At 38.4% G+C, this 24,158-nt stretch overlaps 1 protein-coding gene and 1 long non-coding RNA gene across 4 annotated transcripts in view; both read left to right on the forward strand.

Annotated features, from left to right (window-relative positions):
* The window catches only part of Erich1 (glutamate-rich 1), a gene marked incomplete at its 5' end in the record, with an annotated part of 52,793,804 nt that overhangs the window by 25,189,789 nt on the left and 27,579,857 nt on the right, over positions 1–24,158 (forward strand).
* The window catches only part of LOC102554462 (uncharacterized), a 58,512-nt gene that overhangs the window by 381 nt on the left and 33,973 nt on the right, over positions 1–24,158 (forward strand). For all 4 annotated transcript variants that reach the window (XR_015639920.1, XR_015639921.1, XR_015639919.1 and 1 more), the window contains exon 2: positions 12,566–12,665. This is a non-coding gene — a long non-coding RNA (uncharacterized LOC102554462). The remainder of the gene's footprint in view (positions 1–12,565; positions 12,666–24,158) is intronic.

The following is a 24,158-nucleotide window of genomic DNA, read 5'->3' on the forward strand; positions in this document are numbered from 1 at the left end:
GAATATATCAGTGTGTAAACTCACTTGTTCATATCTCCTTGTCTTTCTTTACTTTGTAAAAGACACCTAGTCCTTTTTTGAAAACCTGAATTCCTTTTCAAGTCTTACTATGCTCAATTATGAAACCATAAATTCCTCCCAAAATTGATGTCATGATGTGTTTGAGCACATTTTGGGAAAAAACAAAAAAATAAAATTCATGCCAAATGTTTGCCTTTCCTTTACATTATATCACTTACAGGCCCTAGAGACAAGATCATATTTGTATGATCTTGTCAGGAAATACAATGCATGAAAATATTTCTAAAACTGTGAAAATTTCATTGATATGCCTTTGGTTCTTTGAATAGCTTATTTATGGATTCTAAGAAGATCATTGTATGATTCCCTACATCTCTGAAGTACTTTCTGGTTTGATCTCAACAGTGAGCTGTTAGAGAAAGAATCATATTGTGCTGACATAAATAATAGAAAAAACTGACTTTGCCACAGATTCTTGACAGGCTGTGTGTGTGTGTGTGTGTGTGTTGTTGAGAATGATTTGGGAGTAAACTGCTGACAAAAGAAAGTAGCCTTCTGCTTTTTTTTCCTAAACACTCTCTGTAAGACATGCTTTTGTTGATGGCAGCTTGAAGAACACGAGAAGCAATCTGGATTCATGCCTATTGTCAATAGCAAGATACATAGAGTCATAAAAGCAACATAGAGCAATTAGCCAAGGAAGAAATGAGCAGGCTGAATACAAACTCGCCCTTGAACAGATGAGAGAAAACTCTCCCTTTGCACAGCTTAGCAAAAGGTCCCCACAGGAAGAGAGGAGCGTCTATTCTTTACTGAGGTGATTGACATTTGAGTCACCACATTTGAATGTTGAAGGGAAGGGGTCGTACATTGGGAAACTGTCACATCTGAATTACTACAAGTTCTTGTGCATTTAAGGCAGTATCTTATGTAGCTCAGACATGCCTTGAACATCTGACCATCCTGCCTCAGCATTCCAAGTGCAAAGAATACCAGAGAAACCCCTCACCCAAAATTATTGCAAGTTCTCCATTTTCCTCCCAACAACACACTTTAACTCTTGCCATAAGTGGAGACCCAACCTATTGCACACAGGTCCTTCATAACCTGTTTATTATATTTTCTTGTGACCACTACAGATCCCTTCTACTGATCCCTACAGATCCCATTCTTTTATTCTGGAAGTCAGCTGTACTCAGTTTTCTCCTCTGTATATTTTCTCATTAGTATCTTCAATAGTGGCTTTGGAAACAGCTTCTGCACTTCAGGCAGAAACCAACCCCCGCCCCCCCACACACACATACACACAACTTCCAGAATGAACATGACCTGAAAACAGTCCCCAGTTCTGCTGTTCACTGTGGGGCATTGGCAGAATCTAATTTCTTCTTAACCAATCACAGCCCCTGCTGGTGCTACTGAAAGCTTGCTAACCGGATGCCTTAGGAAGTGGAACCCGCTCTTCCATGCTTTGTACATTTGGATTCTTGATGCTTTTCTTCAGTGAGAAATTGCCTTCTTTTTATTTATCCTTTTCCAATAATTCATTAAAAGTATTTTTCTTAGCGCTTTAAAAAATTGTATTCCCGATTTACTTTCTTCAAGACTACCTGTTATACATTGGAGTTATGTTGTTCACTGACCACTTTAAAGTTTTATCAAGGCTAGATAGGACAACCCAAGAGGAGGAAAAGATACTCCTCATTCCTGCTGTTAGGGGTCCCACAAGAATACCATGCTATGTGACCATATGTTATACACTATCTTAATATATGGTACTTAAAATGATTAACCTCTTCTTGATCACAACCATATTCTCTGGCATTCGTGTGGTAGCACAGAATAAATAATTATCAAATTCATGAGTCAATAAAACACTATCTCTCTATCTTCCTTGGACTTTTAGGATTCTTCTAAAAATATATATTTGGTTATGGCTCATTTTGCAGAGTCTTTAAGAATGAGAAAAGTTATTAAATTTAATGTTTTTGGCAGAAGAATGAAAGCTATGTAACAAGGCAAGATAGATTCTTCAGTGGCTGGATGGGGGTTTTGAAACATATATCAGACACAGTTCTGTTTCCTTTGTCTTGAAGTTTGTTAACAAGCAAACAAAACTCCAGGAGTAGACAGAACACTACTCGTATATGTGTTTTCCAAAATCTTACAGTGTGGCTTCAGGAAGTGTATTCTCAATAATTAATCAAAGGTCTGATATTTAATAGAAGACACAGGGAAGTCACTCCCTTTTCGTGGTCTACAATTTTTTTCTTATTTTCACTCTGTTTTTTTTTAAAAATGTACTTTGTCTACCAGCGATCAATAAAAATTTAGCTCGAATCCATAGACTCAATGATTTTCTATTTCTTTCCCTTTGTTGGTGTTTCTTTTGACCAGGTTAGTTTCTCTTTCTTTGACCAACGTTTGCAAAAGCAAGGGACTCAAAGGATGACATCTAAAACAAGCAAATGGATTAAAGATCCTGGAATGTAAGACAAGCCCACAAAAGTAGAAACATGATTTGGAAGATGTGGGAGGCTACACACATTTTCTCTTTCGGATTTGTCACATGGCTTGGCTTCCCTAAGTTGGCTCTTTAGACTGTGTGACAATGTGATAGTCACAAGTATTAATGATAAAGTGTAAAGGGCAAATTTTTAAAAGCCCAGCTCCTGCCTTCAAACTACCATAAATCATTCATCAAAAACCACAGAAAGCTCTGCATTCACATTCCTCAGCTGAACTGGAACATTTTGTCATGTGGACCAACTAACTACAGGCAGAGAGAGTAAAACTAGGCAGATTTCTTTCTTTTTTTAAGACTTTATTATCATTATTATTATTATTATTATTATTATTATTTATAAGTACACTGTAGCTATCTTCAGACACACCCGAAGAGAGCATCAGATCTCATCACAAATGGTTGTGAGTCACCATGCGGTTGCTGGGATTTGAACTCAGGACCTCTGGAACAGCAGTCAGTGCTCTTAACCACGGAGCCATCTCTCCAGCCCCAAAACTAGGCAGATTTCATGTTTGCATGAGAATTCTTGTCAGATGTGAGATCTCAGGGAAGCTTTGCCTCGAGTCCCATGGCTACACAATGAGGATATTATTGTCTTGAGAACTCTTGACCGGTTACCAAACTTCAAGGCACTGTTCATACTTGTCTGTTGTCTTAAAACTTAGTCAGCAATGTCTGTGCTTAGGGATGCTTAATACACTACGTAGCCACACTGCAAAACTATTAACTTCTGAGGCTTGTAGATATAATAATAGCTATTTGTCATATGAATCAACTTGCACTCCAGATAGAGACAATAAAATTGAGCCAAGTGTGAACCACTTGATAGAAGACACAATGAGATTTATTTGAATGATAGGAAGTTAAGTTCTTCCTAGCGAAAATAAGACCCTTTTTGCTATGAATTTGAATGGCCTTTCATAAATGTTAATTATGTGTATTAACACTTGACATGATAAATGAGGAAAAATAAATAAAAGTGGTCTTAGGATATTTTTCATTTCAATAGTTTTACATGGATGCTTTTCTGACAAATCACAGTAACATTAAAGCTTATCTATTTGAACTAAAAGGCAATGCTTTGCATAAAATAATTAAATTCCCCTTTATTATAAGGGTGTCTAGGATTTCACTGATTTTATGAATTAATGAGCTATGATATTTTTCTTTAAAGAGCAATTTTTAGGAGCACAAGTTAAACTTATGTGATGAATTATTTGCAAGGAGAACAGAGTGATAAGGGCCAAGACACCTTTCACTTATGTCCTTAAAAGAAAGGAGAAATAAATTGATGTTCAGAGAGAGCATCACACAGCTCTTGCATTGAATTATCATAGTTTCTTTGCCCTGATCAGATGTCATACCCCGCTAAATACTCCAGGGTTTCTAGTTGCTTTAATAAAAAGAAAAATCACTTTTCCTTCCTGTAGCCCTGCAATGGCCCTGCTTAAGGAAGCTTGGTTACCTGAATTGGCTTCAAAGATATCCATCTTCTATATCCATCTTCTGTGTTTTTGAAATTGCTTCTTTTGTCCCTTCTCTCCGCTTAACATGTGTGACATTTTCCTGCTCCTGCCTTTCACATGTGTTTGCTACTGATTCTTTATGTAGCATCCCTCACTGTGGCTTCCAACTTGGGAAGCTACCTTTTTTGTACAGTAACATTCTTAAGTTCTACCGTCACATAAAAAACACTTTACCTCTCCACTTTAACACAGTGTACCTATCCCAGCAGGGGCAAAGTTATCCTAAGGAGAGACATTTGTTCCTTTATCTTTGGTTATCAAACTATTGAAGTAACGAACCTCAAGGAATCAGGATTTCCTTAAGAATCTTACGCTACTGAAGTAAAGAATCAAACTCTTGGGGTTGGGGATTTAGCTCAGTGGTAGAGCGCTTGCCTAGCAAGCGCAAGGCCCTGGGTTCGGTCCCCAGGTCTGAAAAAAAGAAAAGAAAAGAAAAAAAAAAAAGAATCAAACTCTTGCTGTCAGTCAAAGGAGGCAGAACTTGTTTCCTTGGATGAGATTATGCATAGTTCTGAAAATGTGTTAGTCTATCTTGTAATTGCTAAACATAACACACAGTGATCAGGACTGTTAATTTATACACAGCTATTGTCCTCCATTTAAATCTGAACCTCAGTTCACTACCATGAAGATGAACATGCCAGTCATTGGATTGCTTTATTTGCTTCCCTTCCTACTATGGCCACAAGCCCACTGTTATTGATTTCACTTTGTCTCCATAATTGATCTATTGAACACAGGTAGATGAGCCTGGATTTGGAAAGCTGTCAGGTGCCAGGATTTTACTCTAGAAGCTCCAATGACACCAGGATCTCACTTTTAGTAAGAAGGCTACATACTGACAAATTAAACTGCACTAGTGATAACGATGCATGATCATCACTTGTATGCCATAAAGTAGGTTACAAAATTATGCCATATAGTAGCCACACAAGACCAAAACTTTATGAATGACAGTGGGAGAACAGGAATAGAAGGACTGGATGTTTCTATGGTTTTAAATCATGTCTGAAATGACAAGAAAAAAGCATATACATAGGCATTTATGAATGATGGTGGATTCGCTTGTATAAAACCTGCAGATATTTGCAATAGGATATCATGGTTCTTGGCAGTGCAGTTGTGCAGAAGTTGGGGAGCCATTTTATACCATGTTCATGCATTTCTTTGATCACCTAAGGTTTTAAATTAGCATTATGGTATATAGGGGGATGTTAACTATAATACATTGTATTGGTGGTAAAAGTTGAACCAATGTATTCTTATCCTCTTTTCCCATATCCTTATTTTAAGAAATATTTTGAATCTAATCTTGGTTCCCCAGAGGATTAAGATGTGTTTGTTCTTCTCTAAGAGTCAGAGTCAAATAGAAGAAATAAAGAACAGAGAATTTTAGGTTTTCAATTTAGGTCTTAGGATGATACATCAAGAGACACCAGATGTATCTTCATTACATCAGAGATTTGATTTGTGTAAGGGCTCTTAAAAGGGAGCCAACAAGTATACATACATACACAGTACACACACACACACACACACACACACACACACACACACACACACTTAAAGCAGAAAATAAACTCAAGACTATTTTATTAATGTCTTGTGGACATTATAAGTTCAAGGGAGTCTATACAAGTAAAACGTGTCAGTTTGCGCAACAAAATGGAGGAGATTTGATTTAAACAAAGAAAGTAAAAAAAAAAAGAAGCAAAAAAAAACTTTGATGAAAAACCAAAGAACGAAAAACAAAAAATTACAATCTAGACTCTAGACTCAGTGGTTCTCAATCTGTGGGTTGTGACCCCTTTAGGGTCACATATCAATTATCCTGCATATCAATTATTTACATTTAAATTCACAAGAATTTAAGAACTGTTACCTTCTAGCTCTTTCTGAAGATATTCCCAATATCGTTAGGAATCATCTATCCCATGAAAGCATAAGTAATATGTAAATGGGAACACTATCTAAATATATATGTCTATCTGCTTATAGACATATAAATCTTCATTTAATTCATTTATTACAGTTGGCCTTCTAATTGGGGTTGGAGGGTGGGACTTAACCTTAGGTTCAGAGATGTAACTATAACCGGCATTGTTAGTGCTGTCCAGGAAACATTAATAGTTAAGATATAATCCCGTACTCATGACATGAAAGTACAAATTTATGTGAGAAATAAGAAAATCAAAAATTGCAAACATCAAAGACCTATAAAATGCATCCTTCATACATTGTTAAATTTTGTTACATTAGACATAGATAGTTCTATTTAATTAGGTATTTGATCATATTTTTAAATTCTTAGATTATTGTCCTATAAAACCTTTCTAGAGAAAAAGACATGGAATGACGAGTAGGAGTTAATACATAATCCTCAATGGAATCATCCCTCATTGTATCCCTTTAGATGACAATAGATGTAAATATTCCTTTCAGAGCACACCAGATAGAAGCAAGCAACTTGGAATTCTTGAATTAGTGTTAATTCTTTTCCTTCTAGCTGTCTTACAAAAGAGCTGTACATATGTGTTTTGAAATACACAGAGAAATACTATGCTGTGACATATAATATATTTATCATATTCAAAACAACAAACAACACCACTTTATCTGCCCCTTTGAACGGAGAAATTCACTGAAACAAGGGAGACAGGACTATAGCCACCTTTTAGAAGCCAACCCCGCCCTGCCTCTAAAGACTTTCACTCATGGCCAGGCACTTCGCTCTTTCTGAAGTGTATCACACTTTGATTTTTATTGATCCCTCCCTCCTCATCTACTGAACTTTTCCTCAGGTAGATCTGCTAAGTTTCTGAGTGAGAACTTTCAAGAGTCATTAACCATTTGGAATATTAACCAGTAAGAATAAGCGTGCAGAACAGAACTCAAGGAAGCGATTGCTTCAAGTGAGGCTCCTACTCAGAGTCCCATTTGCTTTCAGATTTAATTATCCTTGAATTTTGTCAAATTACCCTATCATATTCCTCCATCCCTCAGTCCACACATCTTCCTTCATCCAACACTGCTCCAGTGGAAATAAGGCCAAAAGGGAGTAAACAAATTTGTGAATATAGCATGTATCTGATGTAAGTACAAGGATAGGGCCAAAGATAGATTTTACTGTTCAGAAAACCAAAGGAAAGATTGCTTATGCTACTTAACACAGCGCCTTCCCAATGATGTTATGAGGAGCATAAAGCCTTGCTCTATGTTGTATTTCAGGTAAAGAGTCCATTTATCTGGTTATTACTCCTTCAAAACCCCCTCCTTCATCACACTGCTCTTTGCCCCCATCATGTTATTGGTAGTAAACAAATTGCAGAAATAATCTTTTATCATACCTATTAATCTGTGTGGTTTTCCTTCTAGACATGTTGTCTGCAAATTCTCTATAAAATTAGGTCATAATTATGGATGTAATGAAAGAGTATTGCTGTCTATCTTTGAAAGGAAGCATGCAAGAGGGGTCAAACCATTAGATCATATCTAGCCTTGGGGTAGAGAAGCCTAACTTTCAAAGAGCAGACGTGATTGTTACAAATCAGGCAAATCAGTGCTGATGCCTGACTCCCAGATGCTTCACTATTTGAAAAAAACACACAAGAAGAGAGGTTAAGTGTTAACTACTAAGTGTAAGTACAGATATGCTAGCTTTGAATAGTAAAAGAGCCAGTTAGAATGTTTAAGTAAGATCATGCAGTGTAGCAAGTCCAGAGTCTCAACAGAATTTATTTGCAGTCTTCTATCTGATTCTAATTTTAGCTTTCTATTCAGAGATGTATTGAATCTATCAATGAAATCATTTTCTTGGTGTGCACATATGAGATACTGAATTTCTTCAGAAACTTTGTTGGGCTTATGGCAAATAGATATCACACATTGTCCTTACAAATATTGCAGGTATGATTTCCTATGCATTGCATTCATACTACGAAGAGATTTTTTTTCGTGTGTGTGTGTGTGTGTGTGTGTGTGTGTGTGTTTGTATGTGCAAGCACACGTTTGCATGTGTGCACATGTGCATGTTCACATGCACAAAGAGCACAGGTTTCTGAGTAAATGCAGGAAAAGGAGAAAAGATTCTCTATTTGGCTTTAAATCTGAGGTTAATCCAAGTCTATTGATTCCATGAAACTTGAAAAATATTAATCATTTTATTACTGTGAAAGATGAAAAGTGGTATGCCTTGATGCTATCAAAATTATTACTATTGCCTTGGGCTTTTTAAACCAAAGTCTATTTTTAGCTATTAAACAAGAATATAAAATCCATATGAATAAGTATAACATCAGCTTCTTCAATCAGGTGAAATATATCTATTTTTCTCAAATTCCGGCCATTCTCTTACGGTGAAAACTTTCAAATACTTTCTGCCTCTTTGAAATGTATAGTTACATTACTGTAAATAGTTACCTAACAGCAGTAAGACAGGGGAACTCCTCCTATCTAAGTATAATCTACTTCCCACTAGACGTATCCTCACCCCACCCCCGTGTGGTATGTATGTGTATGTTTGTGAATCATTGCTAATCACCACTGGGTATACATAGATTTCTATAAACACAAATACATGTTGGAATTGAACAATCAAGAGTGAATAATATCTGGGCTCAGTGGCAGGATGATTATAACTATAACCCCAACCTGAGTTGTAGAGTAATGAAAATATCAGACTGGGAATCTGAGACACTCTTCATCACTGGTCAAAATTCAGAGAACAAATTATCAGGAAGAGCCCAGCCTCAGTTGATATGTCTACAACACATTTCCCATAAATAAGGCTCTGGAAACAGATCAGAAAGAGGAAGAGAGAATGTAAGAGCTAGAGATTCAGGAACTGTGTTGAGATTGAGTCTTCTAGAAAATACAAAGAATTCATGATACTGCAACAAAATGACTGTGTGAATAAGGCCTGAGCCAAATGGCAATACTAATACTAATAAACATGGTAATGTGGAAGAGGGAATTCTTATGGATCCACAACTTAGGACAAAATAAAAGTACATGCAAACAATGACTCTTGAAAGCAAGAGATGGGATTGGGAATTAACCTTCTGGGATATTCTCCCTTATTGATAATTCAATACCAACTGGTCAGTCCTGAAATATTATACATATAGGTAATAGTAAATACACACACGCACACACACACACACACACACACACACACACACACACACACACACAGAGAGAGAGAGAGAGAGAGAGAGAGAGAGAGAGAGAACAAACAAAATGAGACCCTGAACTTGAGAGTAAGCAAGAAGGCCTATGAAAGGGAGAGTTTGAAGCAGGAGGAAAAATTATGAAAGTATATTTTCATTAAATGTTATAAATTAATTCAAAATGAGCATACAGAAAAAGAGTACTGGAAATGTTGATTGGTGGTAGAGTTCTTGCTTAGCATGTGTAAGGCACTGGACAGAGTTCTCACTAATACAAAGTAAATGAATGATACTAAGAAAAGAACATTGCCTTCTGTTTTTCAACTTCTTTTCTTATTCTCTTTTGTCCATCCCTGTATCTCTGAGTTTACATTGACTAATAAATTAATAGCCTTGCTTTGGGAAGGACCTGAATTAAGACATGGTAATAAGATTTAGTTTGCACTTTGCACCCTGGTCTATTGCCAAATTAATTGAAATAATTACAGTAACATTTTGCATAGTGTATTTGGTATGCTAATTAAACTCTTCTCTTTTGCATTGAAAGGTATCTTATCTGGGTCATGCTATAACTGAATATACCTCTTTACATACAAGGAGATAGTTACAACATTTACCTGGCAATTTGTCTATCTTTGATTGGAAAAACAAAGAATAAGATACTAACAAATAAAAGAAAAATTTGAAAGGGACAATGAAAAGGAATTTATTGAGAGCTAATATTCCCATAAAGACTTCAGTTAAGTATCTCATTATCACCTTCAGAAAACATAAGCTCACTCCCCAGAACCTGAGCAGTGTCTTGAAAAGTTAGCTTTTTTAAGGTTAGAAATGAGAAATACAACCTCCTAGGAGAAAGCTGTTTCTGTGCTCCTTGGGGCCTTAGAATTCATCTACACATGCACATATTTCTTAGACATTTTCAAAATATGGAACATCGTGTTTTCTCAGTCTGAAGCCTTCAATAAAGGGGAGGATGTGTAGAAGGGAAAGGCTTCTAAACTCAAGAAGATCCCACACCTTGTTCAGTAGCCCCCAAGGCAGGGGCTATGGCAATCCCTGTCTATAGTGAAATACAACTGAGTTCACTGTGGGTTCCTTAATAAACAAGGAATAGAAATGTAAAGTCACAATGGTTTTTCGACAGACACATGGGTTGTCTTTTCTTGGTGCTGTGCTAAACACCTGGATGAGACCAACTTGAAGAAGGTTTATTTGCCTCACAGATTGAGTAGTCAGTCCATGATGGTAGGAAATAAAAAGTTATGTTGCCATTATATTAACTACTTATGTAGTTTAATGTGTGTTTGATGTATGAATGTATGTGGTTATGTGTTCTTGCTTGTGTGTGTGGAGGTACACATAGGTCTGTGGGTCAGTAAACAACCATCAAGTGTCTACAACATTCTATCTTGCTTGAGACAGTGTCTCCAGTTAGAGACATGCTTGTCCCTGTCACCCATATCCCTGTAGGGGCATGTTAGAATGACAGATCCATTTGAACTAATTCGTTGGGTTTGTAATGTATGCTCTAAGGGATTATAACTCAAGTTGACAGTCTTGTCTAGAGAATACTTTGACTCAATGAGCCATCATTGTATCATGGCATCTTTAACAAATCTGGGCATAGTTGCATACATTGGGGTTTAAGTCTTCTAAACAGGTTTTCTTGATTCTTTCTTCTTAGGAATACATTAAATGAGCTGACTGAACAATTTAGACTTAGTTATTATAATGATGTATGCTCTTTTGGTTTATTTAATGGATCTAAATTCTAGAACTTCAAGGGAAGTGCAATAAAAATATATGCATATCCTGATGTGGCCTCTGGGATAAGTGGTCTTCACCTAGAGTAATAAGTATTATTCTCTCAAGCAAGAACAACGGATGAGTCATTGAATGGGAAGAAGACATATAGTGACTTCTGGGAGCCATGGGAGCATGGGCTGGACATGGTGACTCAGTGCCGTTTGGTTGTTTTACATGAATAGATGTTGATTGTCAGGAGATTTAAATGATCCACTTTGATCTTTCCATATTTGTGTAAAGAATGATCAGTTTCTATAAGATAAGAAAAATAAAAGCATGAGTATGTTGAGAGTAGAAAAACCTGGTGATCTTGTGAGTCAAGGTTAATAGGAATGTTAAAAAATGAAAATAAAAATTAAGCTAAAAGCATAAACTTTTGTATTTTACAAGCCACCTTAGCCATTTTAGGTTTTCTTATCAGCATTACAAGGATAAATGACTGTTTTTTGCATTTTCCCTAGTCAGATCAATATTGTAGCAAGAATTTGTTTGGTAATGCTCAGCTGCCTTCAGAGAGTTATTGAAAGAATTAGTAAAGCGATGGCTCTGAGCCAATTTTGTAAAAACATGTGCACTACACTAATGCCAGTTATTGTTGCTGTTACAATAATAGTTTGGATTTTACCCCAATCTTAAGGGAGGTTAAAATATGAGTTGAAGTTATTTTTAGGAACCCAATGACAAACCGTGTGTTCACGAAATCCCCCTTCAATCGTATTCTATCCAGTCTTGCTATTAAATACTTGATAAATTGATTTGGGAGTGTGTTAATTGGTTTTTGTGGACAATACACAGCCCGGAATAAATGCTTTAGGAGAGCATTAAAATAGAACAGGATATTTGCAAACTTTAGGAAACAGGCTAACTGTCCAGCAAATGAAATTTCCTAAAGGTATCTACAGAGATCCAAAGCATCAGATAAAATGCCTAAAAAGGCAAAATGTAAGGAGTTCTAAACAGTGCCATGTTGGACACCTTCTTCCAGCTTCACTTTGCGATTCCAGGTTCTGCTCACTTTTTGTTCCTTTTGATCTCCCCAGCTTCTTTTTAAACTTCTCCAAGATCCCACTCTCCACTGTTCTTGCTCTTTACCCTGTTTGACTAACACTTTGATTCTGCCCAGATCGAATTAGTTTCAGTGAAGACATCACTAGTTATTCCAAGGAAACCTATCTGGTTCTCTACTTATGGAGTCATAGTGGTCTCCCGGCAAAGGTCAAGAAGTCATCTCCCTGTGGATGATACAGTTTAGAGAGGCTGATACCACACTACTCACAGGAAAATGTGTAATAGGCACAATTCCCCACTCAGTGGTGACTGGGAGACAAACTTAGCTATTTCACTATGATCAGAGATTGTTTATTACCGATGTTATTTTATTTCATGTGTGTAACTCTGTGTGAGCACATATGTATGTTTGAGCACATGAGCACATGCATACAATCCCATTGGGAGGTCAGAATATGACATCAAATGTCTTCCTCAATTGTTTTCCTGTTTATTTTCAAATGCAGGGTATCTCACTGAATCTGGAGCTCACAGATTTGACTAAATTACCTGGCAAGCAAGCCCAGTCTTCTTCCTGTGGCCATTTTCCCAGTGTTCCAATTACAGGTATGTGTTGTACAGATGTTTTTACATTGGTGCTGAATATTGAAATTAGGTTGGTATGATTGTACAGCAAGCACTTTACTAAGTAAGCATCACTCCATGCCCTAGAGTTACTTCTTGATTTAATAATAATAATAATAATAATAATAATAATAATAATAATAGACACTGCTTGAGATGCAGCAATGTTTGGAAGGGCATAAGACACTGCCACTGAACATGCAGTCCCACTCCCTGGTTGTCAATTCCCACAGAATTACACCTGCGTTAGTCTTTTTCAGTTTCTTCATTTTTGTTAGCATTTACTGTTCCTCTTACAGTATAATCTTTTGGTGATTGTTTTTAATGATGATCTTTAAGGTGTTTTTGGGAATGATCGCTAACACTCTGTGAAACTACAGCCTCAGAAATAATCAGTCTGTTTTCCATCTCCCTTTTCACTAAACCTCCTGTAATTGTCTAAAGGCGGTATTGATTGGCATTGCTTGGGACTCATGTGTTTTCTCAGTGAGAATTCTGTTGCAAAAATAAGGGAAAATGTGTAACAGGCACAACAATCCACCGAGTATACTAGCTTTAAAAGGGTGGGACAGTTGATGCCTCCCAGGCCCCAATGATAAAAAAGATGCCTGATTCCTGAACCTGAGCTAGATTTTTAAACTTAAACTTCGTCTTTAAATAGAAGTGCGGTCTCCAATAGCAAGGATCCTACACCATCAAGGCAAGAGGTACGATAATAATTTTGTCTTTTACCCAAAGCACGTATAGCTATTTATTCACAAAGTATCTAACACAATGAAGTGAGCTGCAAATAACAAGAGCCTAAAGTGTCACCAGAGCACTGTGACTAGCACTGCAGAAAGAAGGAGGCAGTTATCATGTGACATTCAGCCTCAGAAGCTAGGCTCAGAGTAAGCCTACACTGTCACAGAGACATGTGAGAGTAAGTAAGCTTTTTCTCAATGCTCATTGAGAACGACATATATTACAGTCTCAAAGTAAATCATTTGCTTATAGGTAAAAAGATATTGTAGTGGAAATACCAGAGAAGATACTTTGAAAGTCATTCTGTCCACTCCCACACATACACACACACACACCTCAAAAATAATAAAATTATGCTTACATACCAGGGTGAGGAAAGACAGAGAAGAATTGCATGCCATTTTTCTTATCTGCAGGATATGAAGCCCTTAGAAAGCAGAAAGAACTTAAGCATTTCAAGAGAAGCTTCTGTGACACAGCCTCTACTTTTACAAGAACTAAATTATATGACCTATAGCACTAGCCTGTATTCTTGACTTTGTAGACATTTCCCTCTTCTCATCAGAAAGAAAAGTCAGAAAGCTTGTACTTTATGTACAGAACTACATTTTACTGTTTTTCCCTAGAGGTATAGAAACTATCCTCCCTCTGTCATAGTGGAATCTGAAAGGGTACAGGCTGTCTGAAATTCAGTGGGATAAAGTATTGATACACATGGCCTGCTAATCAAATCAGATGTGTGGAAAGCAGGGCAAGTATGTTGAAGAGCTAGTTTAGACACGCGGTTTGCAGAGAGTGTGACCAAAAGCTCACGAAGAGTCAGAGTTCCTCTTTATTGGGTGAAGAATTTCATACATGCATATAATGTAGGTTTACTGTTCCCACTCCTCCAATTTCTCCCCACTATTTCCTAAAGACTTCATGTCTTCTGTTTTTCTTCTAGCATAATGAGTTCACTTAGTGCTGCCAGTATGTGCATGGATATAGGCCCACCTACCAGGTTAGCCTACTAGGGGTTCATAATCCTTTAAAATATTGACTCTCACTCCATTTTCTGATCACATTTCTACCCACCTTCTTCAGACATGGAGATCCAGAAGAGTACTGGTTAGAATCCCTTCCCTGCCTGATGAGCCCTCTGGGGCACCCCCATCTACCCTAAGCGACTTGCTCTCCCCAGTAGATTCCATTACCCTGATACCTCTCTAATCACCTTCATCACATCTAAGGATGCTGAAGAATGCAGGTTACATTCCCTTCCTGCATTTTCGATGCCCTCTGAGCCCTCTGGAGACATCCCCAGCTTTCCTAAGAAGTCTTCTATTCTTGATGGATCTCCCGATCTCCCACTACCTATTAACCCACCTTCATCAGACCTGCTGACGTAGAAACATACAGCCTTAGAGTATCCATCAGAGGACTGCCACACCAGGATCATTGAGGTTAGGTCCCCTCATATCACATACCACAACAGGAACACCTAGATGGCTAAAGGCCCATGAAAGAACACAATCAACAAAACCCAGGGCAGTATGACACTTTCAGAGCATAGCTACCCTATTGCAAAAAGTCCTGGATATCCTAAAACAATCGAAGCACAAGAAAATGACCCTAAACCCAATCTCATAAAGACGACAGAGGCCTTTAGAGAGTAAATGAGTCAACCCTTAGTGAGGTATGGGAAAGTACAGTTAAATAGGTAGAGGGCTCTAAACAGAAACCAAGAAACCCCTGAAATAAACACGGGAAAAACAATTACACAGGCGAAGGAAATAAATAAAACACTTCAAGACCTGAAAATGAAAGTAGAAGCAATAAAGAAAACACCAACTGAGGGAGTCCTGGGGATGGAAAACAGGAAAACTTGATGCAGACTTCATCAACCTAATATAAGAGATGGATGAAAACATTCTCAGGCACAGAAGATACAACAGAAGAAATTGATAGATCGAAGAAAATGTTAAATCTAAAAAGTTCCTGCCACAAAATATCCAGGAATATGGGATACCATGAAAGGGCCTAGTCAAAGAATAATAGGGAAGGTTGAGAGGACCAGCTCCAAGGACCAGAAAATATTTTCAACAAAATTATAGAAGAAAACTTCCCAACCTAAAGAAAGACATGCCTACAAACATATGAGAAGAATCAAATACCAATTAGACTGGACATGAAGAGAAAATCCTTATGCCACATAATAAACCAAACACAAGATTCTACAGAACAAAGAAAGAATATTAAAAGCAGCAAGAGAAAAAGGTCAGATAACATAGAAACCCAGACATATCAGAATTATACCTGATTTTCAACAGACATTCTAAAAGCTAGAAGGACCTCAACAGATACCTTACAGCCTCTAAAAAACCACAGGTGCCAATCCAACAAAACCATCAATTACCATTGATGGGGAAATAAGATATTTCAAGACAAATTCAAATTTAAACAGTATGCACAAATCCAGCCCTATAGAAAATTCTAGTAGGAAAACTCTAATCCAAAGGAGGACAACAGGGGTTGGGGATTTAGCTCAGTGGTAGAACGCTTGCCTAACAAGCACAAGGCCCTGGGTTCAGTCCCCAGCTCTGAAAAAAAATAGAAAAAGAAAAAAAAAACAAAACAAAGGAGGACAACTGAATCCATGAAAACACAGGAAAAAAGTAATTCTATCATAGCAAAAAAAGGGAACACACGCACACACACACACACACACATACACACACACACACACACACACACACACACACACACACACACACACTAACCCCACTCACATCAAAGAAATGAGAAGTAACAGTCACTGGTCATTAATACCTCTCAACATCAATGAACTCAATTCTCCCACAAAAAGATGCAGGCTAACAGAATTGATGTGAAAACAGCATCTATTTGACACCAGTCAGAATGCAGAATGGCTAATATGGAAAATTCAAGTGGTGGCACCTGCTGGAGAGGATATGGAGCAAGGGCAACACTCTTTCATTGCTGGTGGGAGTGTAAATGTTGGAAATCAATCTGGCTTTTTAATACCTAAACACCCAGCTATACTATTCCTATGCATATGCCCAAAAGATGCCCTACTACTATACCACAAGGGCCCCAAGTGCATTATATTCATAGAAGCTTTATTTACAATAGCCAGAAACTGGAAATAACCAAGATGTACCTCAACTGAAGTAGATAAAGAAAATGTGGTACAACCACACAATTGAATACTATTCAGATATTAAAAACAAAGATATCACGCAAATGGATGCTTGAGAATATTATTATGAGTGAGGTAACCTAGACCTAAAAGAACATGCACTGTATGTACTCATTTATAAGTACATATTATATTAGCCATAAAGTAAAAGGTACATACTACAATCCCAAAGAATCTAAACAGAAAGGAAGACCCAAGTGAGGATGCTTGAATCTCACTTAGGTGGGGGAATAAAACAGTTGTACGAGGCAGAGGAACCTGGACCAGAGAGGTGATGGGGAAAGAAAGGGGGGTTCAGGACCAGTTGTGGGTAGGTACAGGGGAGTTGACCTGATGGCCATAAAAATGAATGAAATCTTTAGCTGGTAGAGTAGGAGGAGGGTGGCATCTGGAGCACCTGCCAGAGACCTGTGATAGAGGAGACATTTAAGAATCAATGGGGGTGACATTAGCTGAGACTCATAGCAGTGGGGATATAGAACCTGAAGAGGCCATTCGCTGTATGCAGGCAGGAACCTCAGCAGAGTAATAGGAACACCAACCAACCCACAAAACTTTTGACCTGTCGCAAAATGCAGGGATCTGGGAATGGCCAAGCAACAATGGGCCCAAACAGAGACCCATTCCACTAGTAAGCACCAATCGCTGGCACTATTAATGATACTCTGCTATGCGTGCAGACAGGAGCCGAGAGACTCCATCTAGCAGCAGACTCAGATAGTTGCACAGACCCACAGTCAAACATTGAATGAAACATGGAGACTCTTAGGGAAGTGTTGGAGGTAAGGATTGGAGGCCCAGAAGGGGACAAAAACTCCACAGGAAGATCAACAAAGTCAACTAACCTGGATTGTTAGGAACTCTCGGAGATAGAACCATCAACTAAAGAGCATACATGGGCTGGACCAAGGCCCACCACACTTGTGTAGCAGACGTGTAGCTCAATCTTCATGTAGGTTCCTGTAGCTGCTTGTATTATGAATGCTAATTATGTTTCCCAAAAATCTTCCTATGAGAGTGTCTGTAAGTAGCCCCCAGTTGGTTCTGATTGGTAAAGAAAGATGTCAACAGCCAATAGCTGGGCAGAAGAGACAGAGGAGGGATTTCAGGATTATGAGCCTTGGGACCAGGAGGAGAAGAAAGGGAGAGATCTGCACCCCCGAGAGAAGCCATACCAGAGTGCAGTACAGAGGTATGGGCCCCATGCGAAGGAGCCAGGAGAGCATGACCCAGAGTTGGGCAGCCCTCTGGATTCAGAGTAGCCAAAATAGAGCTAGTATTAATAATAACTCGAGATTAACCTTGTGGAGTTTAGACAGTGGCCCAGCTATTGTGCTGTTTAAGGCACATTAGAATATAAAGGCTACATGTGTGTCTTTCATTGGGGAACATAAAGCAGTGAGCTTCCCTCTGGGATTAATGTTATAATATTTATTTCTACAGGTCCCAAACAACAGGAGCAGTGGTTATCCAAAGCAGTTGCCTGTCTTTGGAACCCTCTTCCCCTAACTCGGCAGTCTTGTCTGTCCTCAGTGGGAGAAGTGCCACTGGGAGAGAATTAATGTGCCAGAGCAGGGGAGGGAGGGACATGTCTCTCAAAAGAGAAGAGGGGGTGGTGGTGGAGGGACAGTGATGAGGTTCTAAAGTGAATAATAAAAGGTTATCTAAATTAAAACTAAAAAATTGACTCCCTCTCTTAGCAGTCACCAATCAACGACAGCACCTCAGAAAGCATCCAGTTCTGTGACCACCTCCCAACACATGCTGGGATTTTATCCACCTTGTTCTTGTTGTATAGGTCTTAGATATGTCACAGCCTCTGTGGTTTCAAACCTTATTGTGTCTTGAATACACTGTTTGACTGTAGTTACCCATTGCTTTTTTCTCTTCCAATCTTTCTGTTCCATTTCCCATGATGATCTCTGAGCCTTGGGGTTAAAAGGCATATACAGTTTAGACCTGAGCCCTCTTCAGTTTCTTTTTCTCTTGATGTTGACTATTTGTTCATCTCTGTGTCTGTCACTATCAAAATGCAAAACAAAAAACTTCTTTGATAAGAGTTGAGAAATACATTTATCTATGGGTTTAATGATAATAAATGACAGTGCCATAAATCCATGACAAGGCAGGTTATAGGCTCGAAGAGAGAATTTATGACTATTATTCTGCTAAATAGTTAAACCAACTTCTAAAAGTTTACTGTTATATTCAGAATACTTTGGGTGTCCTGAAAATGTAAATGATCAATTATCATGAATGCTAATTTTAAAAATGTAAAAGATATGATCAGATGAATCTTCATGGTTCGGCATGAAGATGAGACAATGTTTCATAAACCTTATCAAGGTTTGGAGACCTCATACTAGCACCTGTATACAATGATCTGGCTCATGCAATAGTGACAAAATTTGACAGTTCAGAATGGGTCCCTGCACAAAGAGTGTGATAGCAGTTTCCAACTAAAACAAGTATTCCCTTCACTTGGGTCACACATTCCATAAGATCCTGTAATGTTAGAGGTTCTGTTGTACCAAAACAGAATTCTAGGAGAAATATATGACAGACTCCAATGAGAAAACAGCAAGCTCCAATGGTCTGCAGTAAAGCCAAGCCATCTGTAGCAGAAAATGATGTGAAAAACAATGTCTGCCTATGGCTAGGCCCTGATATAAACAGAGAAGCTGACCATGACACATTAAATGACAAGTGTCTGGAACTGGGGCAGGTGGATATTGTAAAGAGTCTACAGAAGGCCAGAAGTAATATTTTCACATTTTAACATGAGCAGAGAGAAGGATACAAGCAAACTTCATGATCAGGTAGTACAGATTCGAATGCTACGTGCAGTCACAGAACAAAAGTTCTCCTCCATGATGCACACTCGGTCCCCTGAGTGGCCGGGTAGGGTTAGGTTACATCGGTTGGGCTGTCTCATAAATATGTGATATATGAATGAAAAGGAAAAACCCACGACTGATTCATAAACTGGCAGTTGGAACGTGGGTGGTTCCAATTGGACAGCAACAGCAGCTTTCCTCAAGAGTGCTCTTGGAAGACAAAGGTGTGGGAAATATTCCCCACTGGGCAAAGCTTCAGGCAACCAGAGAAAGCAACCCAAGTGCATGAGTGGTCGCAAATGGGCAGGCAATACTAGTCAGAAATCCCTGGGGAAAAGGCTAAGCTATTGCAATAAGGTAGTGTCAGAAAAAGGCATGCGAGTGGCCATATGAAAGTGTATACAAGTATAAAAATCTGTGAAGTCACTTATTAAAATCCATGATGAGGTTTTGGTCTTCTGGACGAGAAATAAAAACTCAGCTTTCCAGAACAGGTTTGGAAAAGCCTGAGAGGGTCTCCTGAGCTGAGAGTCTCTTTATTCTTTGAGCATGTAAAGAAAGTTCAGTGAGCGGAAAATCTGGTGGGTCTTGTTTTGTAAAATGGTTGAAAGAGAGTTTGATATGTTTTTGGATGGTGCATGCATGTCTGTAATCCCAGTGTGGTCAGGAGTCTGGAATAGGAGGATTGGTGAGGATCTGGTGCCAGCTTACAAAGTGAGTACCAGTCTGAGATGTCAAGCAAGCAAGAAACAACAAACAAATAAACAAAACAAAACAAACAACCCTACAAACAAACAAAATTTATGAGAATATCCACCATAGGAATCATACTAAACACATAAGTATAAAAAACTTGTTTAATTGGTATGAGCTAACTTCTATTTATAACCACAGCAATTCTACCATAAGTTGAAGTACAAAATGGTGGCTGTGGAATAATTGTACTGGTTGGCTTCCATGTACCAAGACTGGTGAAGCTGTTTCTCTTTACCAGATGTCAAACTTACAAACAACAAAGGTCCTCAGTGTGACTTTGGTGTCATACTGCAAGAAGTCCGGTAGTCACATTGAGAACAGATTTTCCTCTCCTCATGATAGACATGTTTGCTTGTTTCTCTAAGGAGGTAGGCACGAGTCCATGTTTGGGCTGTCTTGCTTCCTCTGGGAAATGATAGAAGGCCTGATTTATAGGCATAGAATTCCATAGGACACTAGATATCAGGTAAGTGTTTCTACTTTATATCAAATTATATTTGAAGTACATATATTAGTTCCATTTTCTCTTGCTCTGATCAAATACCTGATAGAGACAAGAAAGGAAGGGAGAAATGGTTGAAAGTTTTGGGCTCATTGATTCAGTCTATTGTCCTGGGAAAGGCATAGGGTTTTCACGGCTTTGATTGTGGTAGGTCATTATTATATTTGGTGAATCAAGAACCAGACAGTGGGGTCCTGAATACAGGCTGGTATCCTCTTCAAAGCTTTACCCCAATAATCCTTTTCTGCTACTTAGAATATGGTCCCAAAGGATCGATAACAACTATCAATACAGGGCTATTAGTTGTGGACCAAGTGTTTAACATATAAGCCTTTGGGGCACATTCATGATTAAATAATACCTGTAGGGTCCCATACAATCCATCATGTTACGTACTGCAGTCCTGAGTTGTAGATATTAGAGGATTAGGGAGTCTGCTAATAACACAGATGAAGCTCAAGTTTAGCGATAATGCTTGGTGAGAACGGACCACAAATCTATCAAAGATGTAGCATTCAGCTCTCACTAAAAGTTTTAAATAACAGTATCCCACACAGGTAGAAAACTAAATAGTGGATATAAGGAGTGGAATAAGGGTTACTGATTTGTTTTTACTACCATTCTCAGTAACTTACTAAGACATCCTGACCATTCCTGGTTCTCTAGGTGCAGATTTTGAATTCAGGTTTGGAGCAGCTCAGAACCCCTTCTTAACCATGTATGCAATCCAGATGGACTCCATTTCTTACAGGATGATGGTTAGTGTCTTGGCTACTGCACAGATATGCTGTCAGGTTAGGACTTGTTGCGCCACAGATGCTACTAGAACAGTCAGAACCAAGTCCCTATTTGCAAATGTTCTCAGATATCATTTTATTGAGCCACTGCGCTCAAGGTCAGTTCCTTCCAAGTGGCAGTCCATATCTAATGGCTAATAAAAATGAGAGTGTAGCTTCCGAGACACTTTGACCCTGCCTGAGACAATGATGATGGATCATTTTAGCTCCACAGCTTTCTCCCCCCTCCTCCATGCTCATTGCTTTTCCACTGATGCTAGTAGAACGAATTCTCACAGAGGACTAGCCTGTGTCCTAACCACCTTCTAAGGGATGTTTCCCAGAACACCCAACTTTCAACAGAGAATTTGTAGCAAAGGGTTCTCAGCACAAGGTGGCTCCTATCTTTTTCTCAGAAAATATGACTGTAAATACTGCTATTAGTCACGTCAGGAGTGACGTAATAAATATGTGCTTAGCATGTGTGATGAGAAGACTCCATGACTACTAGTTACTGAACTGCAGAGATGGCACAGTTCTAACTGGCTCATTTGATATGAGAATGAGGGCTGAAAATGAGGCTAGATACAAAAACAGCCTGAGCGTTAAAAAAACATCAAGCGCGATTCCACAAACTGCATGCCCTCTGAAAAGAGTTATTTAGTCAACCACTAATTATCCCACTTAATGTAACTAATGTACTTTAAACTGAGCCATCTATCTAATGGGTATCTCAGTAGAATGGCAAAAATCCAGAGTTCCTAGCCCGAGTATTGTGGTTATATCTGAAGTCCTTTATGAATATTGTTTGTGGTTCCCATCATTCCTGTATGTGGAAGGCTTGGTCTCCATGTTATGGTGTTATTACGAGTTGGTGAGAATGTAAAATGAGGCCTGGTTGTTGGAAGTTGGGTATTGGAGACTGTGTCCTCAAAGATGTGCTGCTTCATTAAAGTCCAAAGGCAAGAGGCCATGAGCGGAGCCTCTGAAGTGATCAAGCAAATTAGATTTCCCTTCCTTTGCATTGATTTTTGCAATTGTTTTAAAAGCCAGAGAAAGCGAACAGAATTTCTCTTTCAAACACTGTACACCTCTCTTTCCTGTCAAGGTTTCGGATAATGAAAAGACTTCTTTATTTAGTGTAAAGGGGGCTATAAATCTCCCAGGATTGGAGGAGTGAATGGCATTCAGCAGAGAGATGTGATTTTTGTTTAGTGTTAGCAGGTAGTCCTCTGGTAGCTGCTCAATGTGAAGAGCTGGAGGTGATGGATGATGCCACAGAAACAGTGTCTTCCAGACACAATGTGACCCATATACACACGGACTCTCAAAAACTGTGGAAGCATGAACAGGGCTTCCACAGGTATAAGACAGACGGCCTCTCAGCATTAAGAGGGGAAAGAGGACATAGGAACTACCATCCCTAACCAAGAAGCGATCTTCAATTACCATTCCTTGCAAATGAAAAATTAATTTTCTCTGAAGGAGCCTCACTGGATATGTAAGCCATAGTTAAGAATATGCCCCATGACCAACAATAAATGGCAACACAAAGAAAACTTAATGGTATTTTTGCAGACTTTTTGTCTCATAATGTTTTTTTTTTTTTTTTTTGGATTCTTTTTTCCATATTGGCCTTTTGCCTTTTATATAATGGTTTCCAACTTTGTGATTTTATGGGTTTGGGTTTTGTGTGTGTATGTATATCTAATTTTTATAGTTTTTTTATTATTATGGTTTATTTCTTCGCCTTTTACACACACACACAGACACACACACACACACACACAGAGAGAGAGAGAGAGAGAGAGAGAGAGAGAGGACATAGGCATGAAGTTGGGTGGGATATTGGGAAGATCAGGGAGGAATTGGGTGATAGCAACTAAGATGAGGATACATTGTATGACATTTTTTTTCAATGAAAAGAAAGAAAGAACAGAAACAGGCTTTGTGGCACATATCCACATAAAACAAAATTGTTTACTGTAATATCTTTCTTGGATAGGACAGCCCAAATGGCAGAGGCTCCTTCTGTGTCTTTTTCTTGTTTCTAGTAAGCTCTTATACTCATGGCCTACTGGCTCCTAAAATGAGTAGATAGATAGGAACAGCAAACTAGGAGCCAGAGATCACAGAATCACAGTTTGGTTCTGCATTTAAGAGCTGTCTGAGAGCTTGATTGAATGTAAATGACTCAAAATTGTAGAGGAAATGTTCACTCTTTTTTCAAGTAGGTAAACTAATTCATTCAATTAACTGACAACATTTATAACTTAGTTTCTGCCAGTTAGAATTGTAGGAATTGAATTGATTCAAGGCTCTCTCTCTCTCTCTCTCTCTCTCTCTCTCTCTCTCTCTCTCTTTCTCTCTCTCTCTCTGTCTCTCTGTTTGTGTGTGTATGTGTCACTTTGATGCTCTTGCATGAATGTCCATGTAGAATCCCATTGTCACTTATGAGCTTCTAAGAGTGAGGAAGAAGTATATTCCTTCTTCTGGTAGGTTTTAATACATGTGGGTTTCCTGGTCACTGTGTGTATGCACAAAATATGTATATATCAAAATGTCAAATGATACTCTACTAATTTTGTCTGGGTGTGATCAGTTTTTAATTGGTATTAAAAATAGTACAAGATTGAAAAAAACTGGTTCTCTGAGCAATTT

This window comes from Rattus norvegicus, chromosome 16 (genome assembly GCF_021556685.1).
Source record: "Rattus norvegicus strain SHRSP/BbbUtx chromosome 16, alternate assembly SHRSP_T2T, whole genome shotgun sequence".
Taxonomy (NCBI): domain Eukaryota; kingdom Metazoa; phylum Chordata; class Mammalia; order Rodentia; family Muridae; genus Rattus; species Rattus norvegicus.